Here is a 6000-nt window from a genome sequence, read left to right as displayed (position 1 = left end):
TGTGCCTAAGTAGTTGCTGGTGGGTATAATTGCACTAGTGCTCAAACTTGACTGCATATTGGAATCACCTAGAGAGTTTTTTGAAAAATACCAATGCATAGGGCTTACTTTCAGAATTCCGATTTAATTGGTCTGGGATGCAGCCTAGGCACTGAGACTTTTCAAAGCTCCCCAGATGATCCTAAGGTGCAGTAAAATGTAAGAACAATTGCATTAATGTAATTCCTGTATTTCCACAAGTAGGACCACTTTATAGATCAATAAAAGAAGCAAGTGCTTGTGTAGTGTGATTCGGAAGGGCTCAGAACATCCCTTGCCCCCAAATAGCTATTCTCTTCTTCTGTGTTGTGTTTGGAAAACTACCTAGAAAAATTCATTTCTCTGAATGAAGGCTTTGCAACTTGAGGATAATTCCTCTGAGAAGGATAATACATTAAGTGGTTATCAGTTATTAACACCCTGGTGTGCTTGTTTATCGGATTACTTTCCTTCGTGGTGGTAGAGTAAGGGATGGGCAGTGGGTGAAGCACAAAGATGGGAAGCTCAAAGGTCAATAGGATGAGAATTCAAGGTGAGTTCCAGGGCAGGGAGACTGGACCAAAGACAGTCTATAGTCAAAGTGGAATGATGAGTTTATATCAAAAAGAGAAATTTGGTGTGAGGGTTCTGAAGGGCAGAGAAGACTGTGAATCAGAACAAATGGGCAACTTGGAGTGTGTGCTCTTGACAAACCCTCAGCTGACTATCAAAATACTGCAGCAAGTGAGCTGGACATGTGGTGAGCCATGAGTGGGTGATACCCCTTTCCAGTCTCATCCCAGCTCCAGAAACAGGAGGCTCTCTGTACCAGACTTGGACGTTGGTGCCCAAGAGTGATCAGAAGGCAGGCAGGTTGACAAGAACTGGAAAATCACAAAAACCTCTGGGCTGATAATGCCTGAGCCCCCTGAGTCCTGGCAAAAACAGGAATTGGCTGAATTTCAGGAGGTCAAGATACCAGGCAACTAGGAGAATCCATGTATGATTACGAGAGCAAGGAAGAACCTTGAAAATAAGCTCCAGATCTTAGAGAAGGTTCCTTTGGGACAGATATCAATTCCACATAATTATCTTGGCTGAAGATATGAAGAAATAGGATAAATTCAACTTTTCGTAGCACACTCTGACGTGGAAGAAGTGCAGAAAGGGTGCATGTGGGAACTAACATATATTCTCCCAGCTTAACAGTTCTGTCAAGTGCAGGTCCTACCCATGTGTATTTCCCCTACAATTTCCTCACGTCCTTTACACAGACTGGAAACACACTCAGCAGGAAACCCAGCTATATCCTGCATGGCTGGGACTCTGTCTGGACAGGGACAATGAGAGTGTGAAGAAGCAGGTGCCCAGACCCCAGGCAGGCTCTTCGGCTCTGTAGCTGAATGACTTTTGAATAGTGTTGACTCAAAAGAAATCTCTTCCTGCAGGTTTAATGAACCCCCCTGGGAAGCTCCCGACGTGAATGGGAGTCATGACTTGACATAAACGTGAAAGATTATGTGTCAGCAGGGCTGATTTGATTCTTAATGGAGTGTTAATTTATTTGTTGTGATTTCACAGATCTGCTTTGGCCGCAACGTCATATTCCATTAATCCCTGAGGTATTACTACACATAGGTATATTCTCTATAGACAAGGTGGGTGAGGAATGCGGAATTAGTACATGTGATTTTTTTAAAGGGATACATACCGTTTTATTCAAAGAACTATCAGGCAGAAGATGTTAGATTTCCCCACTATTTGGATATATAGTCTCTTGGGGCTAAGACATGGCTCAGCCTTCGGGTCCATGAGATTTCAGAATAGTTTTGAAGGTAACAGGCTCCGGAGAGTTGTAGGCCACGCAACAAGCCACCATATTTAGGGCTACTTACGACTGGTGGGTTGGACAGCTTTACTCCCATAGGAAGTATTCCTCTCTAAATTTTGTCTGGAAAGCAAAAGCAGGAAGTGTTTCCCTAAACATTTGAGCTGGGGCTTAAACATAGGGAAGGAAACACAAAAGAAAGAAAGAGAAAAATCACTTTGCAGCAAAGAGGAGTAGATTTCATCTGCCACTTACGTTCTTTCAATTCCCACAAGGCAGGCTGGGGTTGCCCCTTCAGAAGACAATTTGATGGTTTCATTAGGAAACAGATGTATGTAGGCCACTGGGGGAGATAAGGCTCAGTTAATCCTAGCTGTTTGTGAATGAAATGTGGAGGACTTTAACACAGAGACCAATCCCAAACCGAATGCAGTCCTTCCCAAGCCACACAAATCCAAGAGGCTACAGATGCTGGCACTTCCCGGAGCCCATGTATCCAAAGCTATGATCAGCTCTCCAAGGCTGCCTCTCTGATGCTGCAGCCCAAACCTGGCACACTCAGCAGCATTCTCCGGGTGAATTCAGCTGGTGTTGGGACCACAGTGAGCGAGAGCAGCAGAAAGTGAGAGCAGGAGGCAGGTGGTTAACAAGACAGCTTTCTAGTGAGGGGTCCAGGCTGCCCCAAGTGTGTAGCGACTTTCACTTGGCAAAGGGAACCCTTTTCTCCTTCCAGTTTAAACATACCTTAGGGTCATGGGGCAGCCAGTACCTACCTCTACTCAGGGAACATGCAGCTTTCCCAGGTTGAGGGGACTAGAGAGCCAGAATAGCTCCCCAACTCCTTCAGCACACTTAAGTTTCCACAATGCTAAAGACACTATGGAAAGCAGGCATGATGTATAAGGCATGGCCTCCACTCCCCAAGAACTTATGGGCCAGTAGAGGAGAGGGAAGTAGATTCAGTTTCATTCTTACATCTTGCACAAAGTTCCTAGGGGGTTTCATTTTCCAACTATTTGAAGATGCAAAGCTAACAGCTTCACCTAGGAATCTGTGGTGGAAAAGAGAATGAAGTTCTAAGCAAATGTAAGGGAAAGAGCAAATCCAGACACATCCATGGAGTAAACCAGATCGCTGTTAGCAACTCTCCACTTCCTCCCTGTGTTAGACTATTCAGCTCTGCCCTTTGCTACGTGCCTTTACAGTGTTTCTCACTAGATGTGGAGAATATTTCTCTGCTCTGCTAATGGAAATTACTATTTGGTAAGACATGGCTTTGCAAAGCCAACAATCCAGGTATTATTTTCCTTTAGACGCTTGCAGATGGGTATGTTTCTATGATCCAAACCGCCTTAATTCCCTTTTCCTTCTTCAAAGATCACATGTCCCATCCTTTTAAATTATTTGGTCCTCTTCTTTAGAACTCTTAAGTAGCACTTTCCTCATAGCTTTTTCCTTAGCTACCCGTATGACTTTAGGCATCTAATCTTTGCGTCAATTTTAATAATTTTCTATGAAACAAGAGGATAGGATTTCCTGATTTCTAGGATTTTTCCTGCCCTAATACTCTTGAAAGAAAAAGTTCACAACTTCTTATTGTTATTAGAGCCACTGGCGAGAACGTAATAAAAATGCAGATACTTAAAACTCGCTTCCATAGATTTTAATTTAGCAGGTTTGGGTGGGACCTTAGCATCTGTATTTTTAATGAGCATCCCCAGATGGTCTAATGTCCACCAAAGTTCATTCTATGAGTTCCATTGTTTCTCATCCAAAACTATTACTTTAATAGAGTAAAATGAGTTTTAAATAAGTGCTAAAGGAAGAATTTTCCTGTCAACTTAAGTAGGGATCTTCAATCAGAGGGGAATTAAGACCGTGAGAATCTAGCTAGAGGAGATAATGCCTGAGGGAACTCAGAGATGCCCAGCTCTACACAGAAGATTTCATATTTAATGCAGCACTATCAGGGCAAATTGTTAATTGACAGTGGCATTGATAGGGATCAAAAAAGGAAACACAACATAGTAAGTGTAAAACAACTTATGAGTGATTTTTAAAAATAAAAAGAGTTCATTGTTTTCAAGGCGTGCTGGTGAGACTAAATTTTTTTTCTAAAAACAGGCTACCAAATCTAAAAGATGAATCTTTTAAAATATAAGTTCTGTGTATAGGTGTTTTTGTGTGTATATATGCATGTATTATATATACATGTGTTCATATGTTGAATTTATATGACATATCAAAGTATATTTCAAAATAATAAACTAATAATCGACAGTGTAGCCTAGTGCTTGAAAATTGCACTGTGAGAATACTTAAAACATATTTCCTGCCATCTATGGTCTTAGGGTCACCATCTTTAAGGGTTTGGGAAAGCCACATGTATAGATCATAAGGATTTTGAGCTGCATAGCCAATTTTGGGACATTTAAAGATGTTGAACAGATTTCCCTTGGGACTTCCTCACTCATTCACTCCTTGTGTGAGATCTTTTACTCCAAAAGTGTTTGCCGGAGGAGTGAATACAGGGATCCAGAGCCTAAGGAAGTAGGAAGGAAGTCTGAGAAAACACACCAAGTCTGAGTTGGGGGAATCACCATTCCATCTGGAAGCCGACTGGATAATAAGATAGCCATCCATCCTCATCTTCGCACCTCCGCCCTGCCCCGCAGGAAATAAGGAGCACCTGCCTTAGCTCTGATGTTCTATTTACACCCTCTACCTTTCTCCATTTTTAGTGGACTCGTTTACTCCTTTGCAGTGCAAAACTGCTTCCATGGGCTAAAGGTATCAGCCCTAGGAAGGATCTCACTGATCCTTCTCGCACCAAACCCTGGGCTGTGCCTTTGAATGTCATTTTATGAAGAAATGCACTGAGTGGACTCAAGCCCATGCCCTGTACCCTTCTCCCCAGTCCCTGGGCTGCTGGCTACCCAACCAACTCGGTTGCTCTAGAACTGAAGGTTCATCATGGTGCGGCTTATATAATACACATATGTGCTATGATCCCTGTGGATAATTAAGGCTACATTATATGCCTAGAATGAGTTAGCAACCCTTTCACAGTTGTATTTTCAAAAGGGTGACAACCACTTACCCATTGTGTTTTTGGTACATTTATATGAAACACTTCAAACTATTGTGTCTCCTAATACTGACCCTTGAGCTAATTAGCAGTCTAGTGTGATTGTTTCAATTTTCCAGTGACCAATTAAGCAGTTGCTCTAGACAGAATTGACGACAAAATGTAAATTTAAAAACAGAAACCAGGATCTGCTGGTTGTGGGGAGAGAACCAAGGCCAGAAAAGGAAAGCCCAGGTGGGATGAGGTTGTGAGCCGCTGCGTTTCTGCTAGCCGACTACTGGGCCTCCTTAAATTTAGATTAGAACACAGTTTACCTGAGAAGCAACCCTCCTCCCCATTAGTTAAAAAATAAATCAATAAAAGTTTTTTAAAAAAATAGCAGAGCAGCTGCATTTGCGCTGGGGGAAGCCAGAACTTTAATCATGGTTACCCACTTGCTCACTCTAGTCACCTCTTAGCTACAAACTTGTGCCCGGACCCCCATACTCAGAGGCAGCTTCACACCTGCATTTAAGCTTCAGCCTAAACGGACTCTGATCAAGCCTCCCTCACCTCGCCACCAGATCCACGGAGGCACCGAACCGCAGGCTCGCTCTCAGTCACGCAGTCCTCTCCAAGGGAGATTTAAAAGCGTCCTACTGTCGCCCCCACTCTTCTTCTCCTAACCAGTATCCCCATTTAGAGAGAGAATTTCCGTTGTCTCCCTGAAGACAAAACGCAAAAAGTGAGGGATGCAGGGAGAGAAGCTAAACCAACTACTCGTGCTGCTCCCCACTCACCCACGCGTCTGCTCCCGGTTTCCCCTCGTCCTGCCTGCCGGGGGCTGGCGGTCAGGTGAGTTTACCTGGGCGCCCTGAGAAGCGCGTGGGGCGCTGCGATCCTTTCCCTCCAAGCCACCCCGCTCCCCGCCGGGGCCCCAGGACTCTTGCCCCTCCTCTCCCCGTGCGCGCGTCCCCTGCCCCTCGGGCCCCGGCCCGCAGCGACAGCCGCGCGCGGCGCTCGGCTCCCCTCCGCCGACCTGGCGTGACGCAGGCGGAGACTACTTAAGGGCGGATTAGAGGCGGCG

This window comes from Ceratotherium simum, chromosome 3 (genome assembly GCF_057802395.1).
Source record: "Ceratotherium simum simum isolate JZ-2026a chromosome 3, ASM5780239v1, whole genome shotgun sequence".
Classification (NCBI taxonomy): Eukaryota; Metazoa; Chordata; class Mammalia; order Perissodactyla; family Rhinocerotidae; genus Ceratotherium; species Ceratotherium simum.
Note: the sequence above shows the minus strand (reverse complement) of the source record.